Genomic DNA, 16,155 nt, shown 5'->3' with positions numbered 1-16,155 from the left:
ACTAGGGTTTTCGCGAAGGAGAGATTATATAGGCGAAGGGGCAGAGTCGGGGGACGCTCGAGGGGCCTACTCCCATAAGGCGGCGCGGCCAGGGGTGGGGCCGCGCCCCCCTATGGTGTGGCCGCCTCGTCGCCCCTCTTCGTCTCCTCTTCGGACTTCTGGAAGGCTCCGTGGAAAATAAGACCGTGGGCTTTTGTTTCGTCCAATTCCGAGAATATTTTCTCGTGTAGGATTTCGAAACCAAAAACAGCGAGAAAACAAGAACTGCCGCTTCGGCATCTTGTTAATAGGTTAGTGCCGGAAAATGCATCAAAATGATATAAAGTGTATATAAAACATGTGAGTATTGTCACAAAACTAGCATGGAACATAAGAAATTATAGATACGTTTGAGACGTATCAGCGCTTTCCTATGCGAGGTCCATATTTGTTGCAATAGATGTCGTTTTGTTGGGATCTGTCGGGTGAATCTGCACTTCCTTGCAATCTTTAGTAGTGTCAAAGGTGGGCTCCTAGAGCGGCCTCCCTACGTCTCGCAACACGTCGTAGTCAGTTGTTTGCCTTGACGCCATATACTCTGCTTGCATTTCGAAAGTTTCTGACAGTCGATGAAAATCCTTGTCGCACTTATCAGCTAGCGCGAAACTGCCTTTCACTGTGATTGGGCCCTTGGGTCCAGGGAGTCTCCACAACAAGTATGTGTAATGTGGTACCGCCATAAATCTAGCATAGGCGGGTCGCCCCAACAAAGCATGATATTGTGACGGGAAATCCACAACTTCAAACTCCAACCTCTCTCTTCTGTAAATTTCTCGGGTTCTAAACTGAACGTCGAGATTGATCTTTCCCAATGGGTAGCTCAGCTTCTCCGGTGTGATACCATGGAAACGCGTATCAGTTGGTAATAAGTTTGCCAAGGATATGTTCATCTTCCTCAATGTATCTGCGTACATGAGGTTTAAGCTGCTCCCGCCATCAATGAACACTCGTGAAACATCGAATCCCGCGATCACCGTTGGTAAGATCAAAGTAGACTTTCCTGGTCGTGGAACTTATTGCGGGTGATTAGCTATAGTGAAGCCGATGTCTTGCCCTGACCAGTTCAGGTACTCGATTGTTGGTGGAGGCATCTTCTCTGCCATAAAAACTTGTCGCGAGATTACTTTCTGAGCTCTGTTGGATGGCCCGCCTTTCTGAATCATCGAGACCGCACCACAGGTGTCGATATAAGGACCTGGTTGTGAAGCTGCCGCCAACTGCAACTGGTGCCGATTTTCGTCCGTGATTGCGGGTGGAGGTGGAAGGTGAATCTCACTCCTTGGCCCCTGGGGGTTTCTGTTTACTGCCTGCGTGCTGGTATGCCCTGCATATCGATGTAGTGCTAGAAAAGTTCAGCAGTCCTTCTGCAGATGCCCTGATTGCCTCTTTCCATTGTTGTCGAGGAAAAAGTGCATTTGGCATGGTACGTTTAAGAGATCCTCGGGTGATACATACGGCCTCTGAAATCTTGGTCCATTATTTTGCCTGTTGGGACGAGAGCCGTCCTTGTAATCGTTTCGCTGGTCGCCACTTTTTTGATAATCATCTCGATTATTTCCCCCGTTGTTTCCTCGGAAACCAGCCGATATTTGGCCGGGAGCGTCATAGTCTGAGAACTGTCGAGAGAATCGTCGCCTATTTTGAAAGTTTCGGTTGCGCTCATCCTCAGGCGACCTGTGCCATTTATTATGAACATCATCTTCTCCATCTGCCCAGCGGTTCGCTATTTCCATGAGTGCTGCTATTGTTTTCGGGTTGGTTCTTCCCAAATCCTCGACGAAGTCCCTCCTTCGGATTCCAGCAACAAATGCATCTATTGCTCTTTCGTCAGATATGTTTTCTACCGAGTTTTTGATGATGTTCCACCTCTGTATATACATCCTCATTGACTCATCATGCTTTTTTCTGCAGGCCCTTAGCTGCTCCAGTGACACGGGTTTCTTGCACGTGGACAAGAAATTCTTCACGAATATGTCCTCGAAATTTCCCAGCTGTCGATGGAACCAGGAGGCAGCTTTTTTATCCATGACCGTGCTGCTCCACTCAAGTGCACTTGGATGCTTTGCATGGTTGTTGCTCTAGTTCCGCCCATCAGTTTCACCGTCTCCAGGTAATCGATTAACCAATCCTCAGGATCTTGCAGGCCATCGAACTTTTTGTAGTTGTCGGGTAGCTTAAACTCGGATGGGACCCGAGTTTTACGAACTCGCCGCGTGAAACACGTGAGCCCACAAAAATCCTCCCCGTCAACCTCTGGTGAGTGCCGACGTTCTCTTCTTTCTTGTCGCGCTCTGTCGACCCTTGCTTGTGTCGCTGTATCTCTCGCCCCACTTGTTCTTGGGGGGTCCTGCACTACTGTTGTAGGTCGAGGACTATTTTGCCTTGCAGAACCTTCGGGAGGCGTGCTTGTGCCTGTGAACGTTGTTCCCATGACTCCGCATCCTGCCATGGCCATGTTATACAATGCTTCTCTTGGATCTCCGGGAGGTGGCCTGGACGCTAGGATGAAAGCCTGTGTCGCCAGATATCCAGCTTCTGGTGTCTTTGGGATAATATTCCCCCTTGTATCTATCGACATAAAGGACATGTCGAGGTTTTGGACTAGGTTCTCCCTCTCAGCCTCAGGTATATTCTGCAACCGAGACCTTCCCTATTTCGAGCTGCTCTGTGACTATCTCCTCCCGAAGTGCCTGACTGTCGACTCAACTCAGTTCTTCTCCTGCTTGACTCGGAAGTCGCGGCTTGCCTCCTATCCAGCGCAGCTTTCTGTTTTTCGAGTTCTCGCCTAGCACGGGCGAGTCTATATTGGTATGCTTGTAACTCTTCAGCTGTGGCGGCCATAGTCATCGGCTCCGTGCCGTCGATAGCTCTTGCGACTCTGTCCCAAACTGCTTGCGGAAATTGTACCATCTGTCGTGTCGCAGGTCCGACATATTTGGTTCCCAGACTTCGCGTAAGATCAGCGGGATCGATGTACGGATTTCCCGCATCATCGAAAGCCTCTGATGTCTCCTCCTGTGGGCGACTTGCTTCTCCAATTACATAAATTTGATGGTATTTTGAACTTTGACCTTTGTCTGGATTGGTGACACCATCGTATAGATCGGTGAAGACCTCTCCAACAGAAGTAGATTTGTCGATGAAGCTGAAGCTGTCGATGCTGTCTGAGTCGCTGCTTATACTGGAGTCCGCAGACGACTCGAAGGACATGTTGCCGAAGATCTTGGCGAGTTTTTCGCTTGCCGTAGTTTTGACGAAGCGTGGCGGCGAAATCTCCTTGGCGCCTGTCTCGAACGATGACGATGATTCCGAGAGATCGGAACCGACCGCCGACGATCCCGACGAAATCGGAACCTCGAGACGATGCGATCCTTCTTTTCCGACGCGGAAGTGGAACCTTCCAAACGTCATCTCCATAGGCTCCTCCAGATACGCATATGCATCCAAACGGGAGGACGAGTGAGGAACAAAATTGACTAGACCAGTTTCGATCTGTTTACCTCTGTCCAACGCGTTGCTTGCCACTGAAGACGTCGACGATGTTGAGCGTGCCATCGAGATCAGCTCCTTGTCGCCTCTAATTCCCACAGACGGCGCCAATTGACAAGGTATCGACTTGTCAATGCCTACAAATTGTAGACTAAGGTTTTAGTAGGAAGTAGAGGGCAAGTATATCTCAAGGGTTCAGCCGGAAAAGTACTCGACTGCTAGAAAACTAGGGTTGTGTTGACAATGAAATCGATCCTCTCTTTCTCCCTCGACTCCCCCTTATATAGGAGGTGGAGCCGAGGGTTTCATGATGTACAAGTTACAAAGTCCGGGAGACTCTTTGAGTTCGCCCCGTAATAGTTACAAGTCGAGTATTCCTAATACAACTATATATTTCCAAACTATCTCTTAATTGGGCTTCCGGGCTTCATAAACTTCGGGTCGTGGGCCTTCAGTAAACCCCGGCTACCATCTTCGGCAGGTCCATTGGGGATGCCTATTTCAACATGCATGGCTTCATTGAAAATCACCTACCATACACCAAGGGAGGTCAGACCTCGTTTTTAGCTGTTGCATGCTTGACCACATCTCCTGACGGTCTTCCACCCGTGGTTCACCATACACACACGTTAAACTCCACATAGGCTCTGCGGGCGACAGTCGAACATGTATATCAATATATCTTTTAGTTACCTCCTGCACATCAACTTCTAGCTTCTCATCCCAAAATAAAGTCAGTCCACCGCTAAGGCCTTCACTGTCAATACCAGCAAAGCCTCTAAGTCCCAATTTGTTTCGAAGTCTCCGAAATCTATCACTTTCTCTCTCGTCTCACATAGGAACACAATGCTTGTTCGGTTATTTCTAACCAAGTTCTCAAGCTCATGAACTGTCGGTTTGTTCCCTGCGCCCCGACAATTCCAGAATAAGCAATTCATTGTGCCCGGCGGTCATCCTCGAGGGACGCCGCCGATCCTGCAGAGTTGTTTGAAGCGGAAGTGTCATCATCACGCTTGGTACGTTTGTTGAACGTTCCTTGCTCACGGTCATCCACGACCGACCTGGCCATGGGTGCAATATCCATGGCCATCGCCGCCGCCACACTCGTGTTATTCCCAACTGCTATTTCTGGCAACTCAAGGTCCAAGCTCCTCTTTGCCATATGGACGTCTAAAGATTTTATAGGACTGGTAGCCGTGACAATCAAAGCATTATCCGCGTCTACAGCCCCTGCACCTGTCCTCGTGCGTTTTGGGTTTAATCTCCAGTCGGCAAACGTTCCTGGAGCCAAATCCACACCACGGCCACGGAGCCTCTACCTCGGCCATTGTCTCCAAAACCTCCCCCAGGCCACCTCGGAGAACTCCAGTGTTTCTTCCTCTACTCCATGGAGGAGTAACATAAATCCATTCTCCAAATTTCAGGTCATTATCTTCATACATCCCCACACCACACTCCTTCTGACCATGCCGAATTAGGCCACAAGCAAGGCAGATCATACCCAATTTCTCATATTTCACCGCATATAGAGATCTTTTCCCTCCTCTCACAATAGAAACAAATCTTGTCAAAGGCTTGCGCACATCATGGCGAATACGTGCTCTCACAAAGTCACCTTTGAATCTCCCTGAAGGAATCATCTCCAACGCCATGACCTCCCCACAAGCACGAGATATCAGATTCCTCACCACATCTTCCTTCTTCCTATAACCCTCAGGGATTTTATGAACCTGAACCCAGATCAACATGAAATTCAGTTCTATTTGTTCAGGGTCAGAAAAGCCATCATAAGGTGCCATGATCAAAGGCCATTCTTTGAACAGCCACGGTCCTCTTCCCGTAACTTTCTCCCAATCGCCTAGACAGAAGCACTGATTACAAACCTATTCCCGCCCACCGCTCGCATGGTAATCTCACGAGCAGGGTTCCAAGCATTATGCATCTGCTGAAAAAGCCATCGTGGCTAAACTTCTTATCAATCAGCACCCGAGCAGCAGCCATCCACCTTGTACTCTCCTCCAAGGTAGGATCATCCTCAATCACAAAATCGTCAAATTACTTTTCTTCAATTAACAAATGATCAAACATTGTTTCAATACCTTGTTCTTGGGAGGACGAGGCACCCACCGAGGGCGCACCCCGCTCATCGCTAGCCGCGATACGCGCAACGATCTCCTTCGCTTCCACCTCTCCAGACTTCCCAGATCCTACACTTGACGGCGAACGTGCTTCCGCCATGATCGCTGTACCACATAAACCCTAGATGGCACAACCCGAGAAGACCCTAACCGGATGAGCAAACCAGGGTTCGCCACCAAGCCAGAGAGGAGATCTAACACGGGGTCGGTAGGGCAGAAGGAACGGAAAAATGGGATACAAATACTGATCGGAGACAGAATCACCAAAGACTCGCCGCCGTGGCTAGCGGGAGGATAGGAACCCTAAGGGTACAGACATGAACTCGCTTATACTTTTTTGTTGTTGAACGTTAAGTACGTACTTATACTCTAATTCATTATTCTTTACAAACATCAGGCCAAACTCGAGTAGCTAAAATCTTTCATAAAACCACAGTCCTGCAACAAATAATCATACTACTATGTTCCTTGATATAAGGTTGTAAATGTTATATCCTAGCCGAGAGAGTAGAGTTTCAAATAGATGTCAAATACCCCCTTTGTCTATAAATAAGTGACTCGACTTTGTCTAAATATAATTATATCTAGAAGTGTTTTTAGCGTGTAGAACTGCAGATATATCCGTATCTAGAAAACGTTGAGTCACTTTTTTTTTGGACGGAGGGAATATGAAAAATTGCGTGAAAATCCTAAATTTATGAATCAATAGGTTTATACAAAGGGGGCAAGGGAATTTTTAATATATTGCAAAGCCGAGACTTGAACCTAGAACCTCAAGACTCTAATATCATTCCATGTAAGTTTCATGCAGAAGACTTAAACTCAAGACGTTGGGGATCTGATATCACATCAAACTTTTATTAACTAGCCAACAGAACCAAAAATTTGAATTAATAGAAAGAAGCTAGACAATCCACATATACATTTTAACACTAAGAAAACATTTGTCTCTGCTACTGGTTTCTCTGGTATTGGCATGCTGTCAGATCTCCGTGGAAATATTTTGGAACTTGATGTTTCGGGATTGCTTTTTAACATCCAAGTCATATAAAATTCACCATACAATCATTCTTTCGTGCTTTCGGCTGGCAGTCGTCCTGAATATGGGGAAAAAAGGTACCAGACTGATACATATAACATATAATCTGAATGAGGAATCTAAACATCAAGGACTCCGTGGCCCAATGGATAAGGCGCTGGTCTACGAAACCAGAGATTCTGGGTTCGATCCCCAGCGGAGTCGTTGCTTTTTATCCTACACTCCATTTTACTCCAAGTTTGGTCAGAAATGGCTAGTAGAACATGGGTTACATGCACCCGAGTTTCAAGAAATCTAAAAACTTGCATTTTAAAGTTTTAGAAAAATTAAAATAAAGCATGTATTCTACGGAGGAAGAATCTAGGTCATTATATTATTCCTTATACAGTTGTCTGTCCGCACAAGTTAATACTTCTATATTTTATACTTTGAAACTCATGTATACAATAGTGCACCCTCCTAGGGGTAGGACAAAGATGCACGGACGCTATGAAATGTATCTCCTACAGAGGACATTCATGAAAAAATTCACACGAAGCTGCTACATTTCAACCAACTTTTAACATCAAAGTAATCTTGAGTTTGTGTTTCACCATTTCTAAAAAGTCATTGTTTCCCCCCTCTAGCTCCTTGAAGGGTACATTCCAGTTTCACAGGTACATAAGAACCCATGCTTTATACATGCTTTATGTTTGATCGAACACTAAATACTTCCTTCGTTCTTATATATAATAAGGCTACTAAGTATTTCGAGCCAAAAAATTGAATAACAATTTGATCGATAAAAATATAAGTTATGTGACATAAGAATATATTGAATATATCATTGAAAACGTCTTTCAACTATGAATCCAATCATATACTTTTGGTGACATATAACTTATATTTTGTTGGTTAAATTATTAGTCAAAACTTTACCTTGAAATACGTGCTGGTCTTATATATAAATACATAAAAAGTACCATATTGTTTCGATTATTCCACACCCCAAAAATGGTAGATGTAACCACATTTAAGTGAAGAAAGCGTCGAGCGCATAACCATTTAGAAGCAATAATATACTCAAAGCTAGCGATAGAAATATCAAAAACCTCAAACATATCCTACGAAAGCAATTTAGTAACAAAGTATTTGATAAACACCTTTTCTGTGCATTTGAGGCTAACTTGTTTTCTTAATAACTGTACCTAAACATTGGTCAACAATCGTACATGGGCGAACCGAAGAAGAAAGGTGGAAATTAACTCAAGGGCTTTGGTTTGCACAACTCTTGGAAAAATCTTCAGCATGATGAGAAATGGAAGAACCAACTCTCCAATAAAATCCCAAATAAGAAGAAGCCTACATACTCTCTCCTTTCCAGTATGCATTTTACAAATTTAAAGACCAATTATAATGTTATTTAATACTACTACCTCGTACCTATTTATTAGGGTAATACACACTTTGAGATAAAACTTTAAACATTAATTTAGTTAATAAAATATGATATATATGCTACAAAAATTATATCATTGGATTCATGTCCAAAGAAGTTTTCAATAGTATAATTTACGTGGCATATATCTCACATTTTGTTGACCAAATTAATAGATATTTTTTGTGTATTACCATAAGGCATTTCACAATAAGTTGTATCTTAGCGCGCTATCCTAGGTAGTGATGTATGTTAAGAGATAATGATCCCAATGCATTATATCTTAATCTTCGTATCAACATTTAATGATTTTGGGGACATGCATGTATGTGATTGGTGTAAGGGTACATTGCCCCTAAGTGTGTTTTTAGTAATTAATGACAATCCTCTATGGACTAATGTTTTCATTGTGTTTATATGAAGGAATATTACATGGGTATTTCTTGAAATCCATATGATGGATTAAAGTGTGGATGCCATGAATATAATGTTATACCTTTGGTATTGGCATCAAGGTCATCGATTTGAAAAGACGAATATGATATGATGATCAAGAAGAAGAAATGAAGATGGAGTTCTTGTGTGGAACTCAAGTTAGTCATACTATAGCTTACATGTTAAGCAATGAATGATCAATATATTATGATAGAGCATGAAGACATACAAGGTTGACCAAGACTAAGAGCGAAGATTACTCAAGTTGGTCAACACATGAAGCATAAAAATTGTACCACTTTGGATCATGTGATCTTGTGGGCGGTAAACCTTGTCAATTATGCTTTATGAGCTAACCCACTATATATGTTCATTTGTGTTTTCCATGTGGGTTAGGTATCTTGCCATGAGCATGCATCAAGAGTATGATCTCATATAGCCCATGAGAGGATGACATCAACCTTGGATGTCACCAAGGTTGAGAAGTACTAGTTCAACATGAGCATATCGAAAATATCGTGATTGAAGCTTTTGTCATCCATTTGGTGATAATATACATGTGAAGATATGCCTCAATGAAGCTTTCCTATAGTGGTGTATGGGGGAGCAATCATGAATCTTCACGAAGCAACAATGATCAATTGGGCATTCCGCCTTGAATGAAGCATGAAGGTCATCATCAAGATCAAGCAGGATGCGCAAGGCAAAGGTATGGGCTTGATAGATTTTCCTTTTACCTGTCTCAAGATGGTTGTTGGGAGACTGGATTATAGGATAGATAGTGTCGTCGTGGTGAACAGATAGATGCCATGGGATGGCTTAAGTTGGGGCCGAATGTGCGCTAGAGGATTTGGGGGAGGGTTTTGGTAAGGATGGGATGGATTCCGGATGGATTCCCGGATGCTTTCCTGATGAACTTGGCCTTGGCCAGAGGTAGAAGAAGAAGAACACAAGAACTATCTCAACTAGAAATATCTCTATTCCATGGAACTAGGTTACAAGCTATCAGATACAATGTCGATCGTCGTATATCTCGTGCCCGCGTTAGGGCGTACCCCCTCTCCTTATATAGGGGAGAGGGTGGCTTACAGGGGAAGAAACCCTAGGAAACCCTAACGGCATCTTTGACTAGACAAACTACTTTACAAAGCCTCTTTGGCTACCGGTGACACCGGTATCTCTTTAATCAGGGAGGCTGACGTCCTCCGGTACCTTTTACGTCATCATCTGCTTTGGCCCCAGAGCTTCGATTAAAGCTGAAGTGATTCGCTCATCTTTGTCCTCTAGCTCCTTAGAGAATCTTTGACCGGTCTTGCCGACGTGCTACAGTATAGCCTGTACCGGTAATCCGGTACCTTCTTAGCTCATTCCGGTATACCGCTCCTGGGATACCGGTATGGATTCACTTAGCCAAAAGCTTAGCTTCATAACCCGGAATAACCTTTAAATCGGTATCTTGATAGCTCAAACCATCCGGTTTGGCATGTCTTTGGCATACCGGGGGTTATCCCCCCAACATTAGTCCCCGAAGCTGGTATACTCCGGTGGATCCTATCCAGCGGACCATGCCAGGTTCCCATCATACAAGGTACCGGTTTAATCCTTCCGGTAACCAGTTCAAACCTTCCGGCGTCTTTGCCGAACTTATCCCTCCATATCAAGCTTTTCCGGTATCTTTGCCATTAAAACCTTCCTCGGCGAAGTCGAGAATTTCTCGGGTACAGTGTCTGTCAGTGACATGTGCACTGTGCCTGGCGCCGCAGTGTCAGGGGTCACTTCCCTTCGACTTCTGCGCTAGCATTTATGGCGCCACACTGGATCCTCGCCGCCGTTCCGGATCCGTGTGGCATCCCTGTGGCTCTCTGTTTTCTGCGTGTGTATCGTTGCGCCACGTGGCGGCCCACGAAGCGAACCGCCGCGGCCCAGCGGTTGCCGGCCCACGACCTCTTCTCCCTATTTAAGGGCGAAGCAGTTCCTTCTCCTCTTCTTCTCCGCATTCACCACTTCTCACGCGCACTTCGCCTCCTCTGCTTGCTGCGCTTGCATCGCCCTCGCTCGCAGCCGAAGTTCTGCTCTCCGACGAACCTGCAGAGAAGCTCTGCAGAGATTCACTGCGCATCTTCGCCTTTCCTGCCTCAAGCACTTCACTACACTCCCTCTTCCTCGTTCTCTGTTCATCACCAGCGTCTGCAAGTTCGCCCCCTCTCCGGCGGTCGTCGTCCTCAACATCCTCCGCCGCCTCAGGTTAGCTTTAACGCCTCTTTACTCTCTTCTTTTTGCCTCCTAGTTCTTGGGCCGGTAGGGGATTTACTTTTCCTTTTCTTCTGGTTTTTCTCTTACTCATAGATCTTCGCGCGAGACTAGATCTTGGGAAATCTGTTTTTAGGTAGATTTGGGCATCTTTTGACCGGTATGTCTTCTGAGGAGTACCTTTCCGAACCTGCCGCTAGCAGCCATCGCAGCGAGACCCCCACCGCATCTATCGGGGAAGAAAACTCAGCGAACCAGGCCTCCGACGGGCTCGAGGCAGACCTCGCCCAGATGGATGCCTCTTCATCCGCTCCGGAAGCCGGTACCGGAAGGGGCCAGGAGGCAGCAGCTCCGGCCAAGGTTCCGGTGTGGACCTGGCCGCGATCACGCGCGGAGCTTGGAAGGGCTCCGATGTAAAGCAGCCGGAAATTGATTGGCTGTACCGCTCCCGCAGGATACCGGCACAGGTGTCTTGCCGGATTCCGGGCAACGAGCGGGAGCTGATGGCGTGTAAGACACACGTCCGTTGGGAACCCCAAGAGGAAGGTGTGATGCGCACATCAGCAAGTTTTCCCTCAGTAAGAAACCAAGGTTATCGAACCAGTAGGAGTGATGCGTGTAGTTGACACGTCCGTTGGGAACCCCAAGAGGAAGGTGTGATGCGCACAGCAGCAAGTTTCCCTCAGTAAGAAACCAAGGTTTAATCAAACCAGTAGGAGTCAAGAAGCACGTTGAAGGTTGATGGCGGCGGGATGTAGTGCGGCGCAACACCAGGGATTCCGGCGCCAACGTGGAACCTGCACAACACAACCGAAGTACTTTGCCCCAACGAAACAAGTGAGGTTGTCAATCTCACCGGCTTGCTCGTAACAAAGGATTAGATGTATAGTGTGGATGATGATTGTTTGCGAGAAAACAGTAGAACAAGTATTGCAAGTAGATTGTATTCGATGTAAAAGAATGGACCGGGGTCCACAGCTCACTAGAGGTGTCTCTCCCATAAGATAAATAGCATGTTGGGTGAACAAATTACAGTCGGGCAATTGACAAATAGAGAGGGCATAACAATGCACATACATGATATGATGAATATTGTGAGATTTAATTGGGCATTACGACAAAGTACATAGACCGCTATCCAAGCATGCATCTATGCCTAAAAAGTCCACCTTCAGAGTTATCATCCGAACCCCTTCCAAGTATTAAGTTGTAAAACAACAGACAATTGCATTAAGTATGGTGCGTAATGTAATCAATAACTACATCCTCGGACATAGCATCAATGTTTTATCCCTAGTGGCAACAAGCACATCAACAACCTTAGAACTTTCCGTCACTCGTCCCGCATTTAATGGAGGCATGAACCCACTATCGAGCATAAATACTCCCTCTTGGAGTTAAGAGTAAAAACTTGGCCACAGCCTCTACTAATAACGGAGAGCATGCAAGATCATAAACAACACATAGGTAATAGATTGATAATCAACATAACATAGTATTCTCTATCCATCGGATCCCGACAAACACAACATATAGAATTACAGATAGATGATCTTGATCATGTTAGGCAGCACACAAGATCCGACAATGAAGCACATGAGGAGAAGACAACCATCTAGCTACTGCTATGGACCCATAGTTCAGGGGTGAACTACTCACTCATCACTCCGGAGGCGGCCATGGCGGTGAAGAGTCCTCCGGGAGATGAATCCCCTCTCCGGCAGGGTGCCGGAGGTGATCTCCAGAATCCCCCGAGATGGGATTGGCGGCGGCGGCGTCTCGGCAAGGTTTTCCGTATCGTGGCTCTCGGCATCGGGGGTTTCGCGACGAAGGCTTTAAGTAGGCGGAAGGGCAACGCGGGGGCCACACGAGGGCCCCACACGCCGGGCCGCGCGGCCAAGACCTCGGGCCGCGCCGCCCTGCCGTGGCGGCGCCTCGTGGCCCCACTTCCTTTCCCCTCGGTCTTTTGGAAGCTTTGTGCAAAAATAGGACCCCGGGCGTTGATTTCGTCCAATTCCGAGAATATTTCCTTTGTAGGATTTCTGAAACCAAAAACAGCGAGAAAACAACAACCGGCTCTTCGGCATCTCGTTAATAGGTTAGTGCCGGAAAATGCATAAATACGACATATAATGTGTATAAAACATGTAGATATCATCAATAATGTGGCATGGAACATAAGAAATTATCGATACGTCGGAGACGTATCAGCATCCCCAAGCTTAGTTCCTGCTCGTCCCGAGCAGGTAAACGATAACAAAGATAATTTCTGGAGTGACATGCCATCATAACCTTGATCATACTATTGTAAACATATGTAATGAATGCAGCGATCAAAACAATGGTAATGACATGAGTAAACAACTCGAATCATAAAGCAAAGACTTTTCATGAATAGTACTTAAAGACAAGCATCAATAAGTCTTGCATAAGAGTTAACTCATAAAGCAATAAATCAAAGTAAAGGTATTGAAGCAACACAAAGGAAGATTAAGTTTCAGCGGTTGCTTTCAACTTATAACATGTATATCTCATGGATAATTGTCAACATAGAGTAATATAACAAGTGCAATATGCAAGTATGTAGGAATCAATGCACAGTTCACACAAGTGTTTGCTTCTTGAGGTGGAGAGAAATAGGTGAACTGACTCAACATTAAAAGTAAAAGAAAGGTCCTTCACAGAGGAAAGCATCGATTTCTATATTTGTGCTAGAACTTTTATTTTGAAAACAAGAAACAATTTTGTCAACGGTAGTAATAAAGCATATGTATCATGTAAATTATATCTTACAAGTTGCAAGCCTCATGCATAGTATACTAATAGTGCCCGCACCTTGTCCTAATTAGCTTGGACTACCGGGATCATCGCAATACACATGTTTTAACCAAGTGTCACAAAGGGGTACCTCCATGCCGCCCGTACAAAGGTCTAAGGAGAAAGCTCGCATTTTGGATTTCTCGCTTTTGATTATTCTCAACTTAGACATCCATACCGGGACAACATGGACAACAAATAATGGACTCCTCTTTAATGCATAAGCATGTAGCAACAATTAGTGTTCTCATATGAGATTGAGGATATATGTCGAAAACTGAAACTTCCACCATGATTCATGGCTTTAGTTAGCGGCCCAATGTTCTCTAACAATATGCATGCTCTAACCATTAAAGTGGTAGATCTCCCTTACTTCAGACAAGACGGATATGCATAGCAACTCACATGATATTCAACAAAGAGTAGTTGATGGCGTCCCCAGAAGCATGGTTATCGCACAACAAGCAACTTAATAAGAGATAAAGTGCATAAGTACATATTCAATACCACAATAGTTTTTAAGCTATTTGTCCCATGAGCTATATATTGTAAAGGTGAAGAATGGAAATTTTAAAGGTAGCACTCAAGCAATTTACTTTGGAATGGCGGAGAAATACCATGTAGTAGGTAGGTATGGTGGACACAAATGGCATAGTGGTTGGCTCAAGGATTTTGGATGCATGAGAAGTATTCCCTCTCGATACAAGGTTTAGGCTAGCAAGGTTATTTGAAACAAACACAAGGATGAACCGGTGCAGCAAGACTCACATAAAAGACATATTGTAAACATTATAAGACTCTACACCGTCTTCCTTGTTGTTCAAACTCAATACTAGAAATTATCTAGACTTTAGAGAGACCAAATATGCAAACCAAATTTAGCAAGCTCTAGGTGTTTCTTCATTAATGGGTGCAAAGTATATGATGCAAGAGCTTAAACATGAGCACAACAATTGCCAAGTATCAAATTATTCAAGACATTTTAGAATTACTACATGTAGCATTTCCCGATTCCAACCATATACCAATTTAACGAAGAAGATTCAACCTTCGCCATGAATACTATGAGTAAAGCCTAAGGACATATTTGTCCATATGCAACAGCGGAGAGTGTCTCTCTCCCACACAATGAATGCTAGGATCCATTTTATTCAAACAAAAACAAAAACAAAAACAAACCGACGTTCCAAGCAAAGCACATAAGATGTGATGGAATAAAAATATAGTTTCAGGGAGGAACCTCGATAATGTTGTCGATGAAGAAGGGGATGCCTTGGGCATCCCCAAGCTTAGACGCTTGAGTATTCTTAGAATATGCAGGGGTGAACCACCGGGGCATCCCCAAGCTTAGAGCTTTCACTCTCCTTGATCATATTGTATCATCCTCCTCTCTTGATCCTTGAAAACTTCCTCCACACCAATCTCGAAACAACTCATTAGAGGGTTAGTGTACAATAAAAATTAACATGTTCAGAGGTGAAACAATCATTCTTAACACTTCTGGACATTGCATAAAGCTACTGGACATTAATGGAACAAAGAAATTCATCCACCATAGCAAAAGAGGCAATGCGAAATAAAAGGCAGAATCTGTCAAAACAGAACAGTCCGTAAAGATGGATTTTTTTGAGGCACCAGACTTGCTCAAATGAAAATTCCCAAATTTAATGAAAGTTGCGTATATATCTGAGGATCACGCACGTAAATTGGCATATTTTTCTGAGCTACCTACAGAGAGGCAGGTCAAAATTCGTGACAGCAAAGAAATCTGTTTCTGCGCAGTAATCCAAATCTAGTATGAACCTTACTATCAAAGACTTTACTTGGCACAACAATGCACAAAACTAAGATAAGGAGAGTTTGCTACAGTAGTAAACAACTTCCAAGACTTAAATATAAAACAAAAATACTGTAGTAAAAACATGGGTTGTCTCCCATAAGCGCTTTTTTAACGCCTTTCAGCTAGGCGCAGAAAGTGTATATCAAGTGTTATCAAGGGATGGAGCATCGATATCATAAGCTCCCCCATCTGTAGTGGTACTAAGGGCTTTTTCAATTTTAGGCCTATAATAATATTTTTTTGGTTTAGGCACTTTAGAGACATACATAAACTTTTGCTCCTTACCCACATAAGCTTTCTCCTTATATTTAAGAGAACAAAAAGTTGAACCCAAGGTTCCCATAGCTTTTTCAAGTTCGCCAATCCTATTGATTTGATTATCATGGACAACACAAGTTCCTAGGACACTAATTCTTTCATCAATTCCTCCCAAGGATTTATCAAGTTCATCAGTTTTATCAAGTAACATTTCCAATTTAGTTTCAACACTTGGAATTTTTCTCTCTATGGTTTCCAATTTTTTCATAACATCCTCAAGAGAGATTTCAATTTTAGTTTCATTAACAGGTGGTATTCCCTAGACTCTCAATGATGCAACTAGCTTCTAAAGCAGGAGTACCTAGGAAATTACCCCCCGAAAGAGTATCAAGAACATACCTATTCCAACTAGATATACCAACATAAAAGTTCC

At 44.2% G+C, this 16,155-nt stretch overlaps 1 non-coding gene across 1 annotated transcript; it reads left to right on the top strand.

Moving 5' to 3' along the window:
- Positions 1 to 6,836: 6,836 nt before the first annotated feature.
- On the top strand, positions 6,837 to 6,909 carry TRNAR-ACG. The gene has a single exon. It is a non-coding gene; the product is annotated as a tRNA-Arg (tRNA).
- The last annotated feature ends 9,246 nt before the right edge of the window (positions 6,910 to 16,155 follow it).

This window comes from Lolium rigidum, chromosome 5 (genome assembly GCF_022539505.1).
Source record: "Lolium rigidum isolate FL_2022 chromosome 5, APGP_CSIRO_Lrig_0.1, whole genome shotgun sequence".
Lineage (NCBI taxonomy): Eukaryota > Viridiplantae > Streptophyta > Magnoliopsida > Poales > Poaceae > Lolium > Lolium rigidum.
The sequence above is the reverse complement of the archived record's forward strand: the minus strand, read 5'-3'. Positions and strand labels throughout refer to the sequence as shown.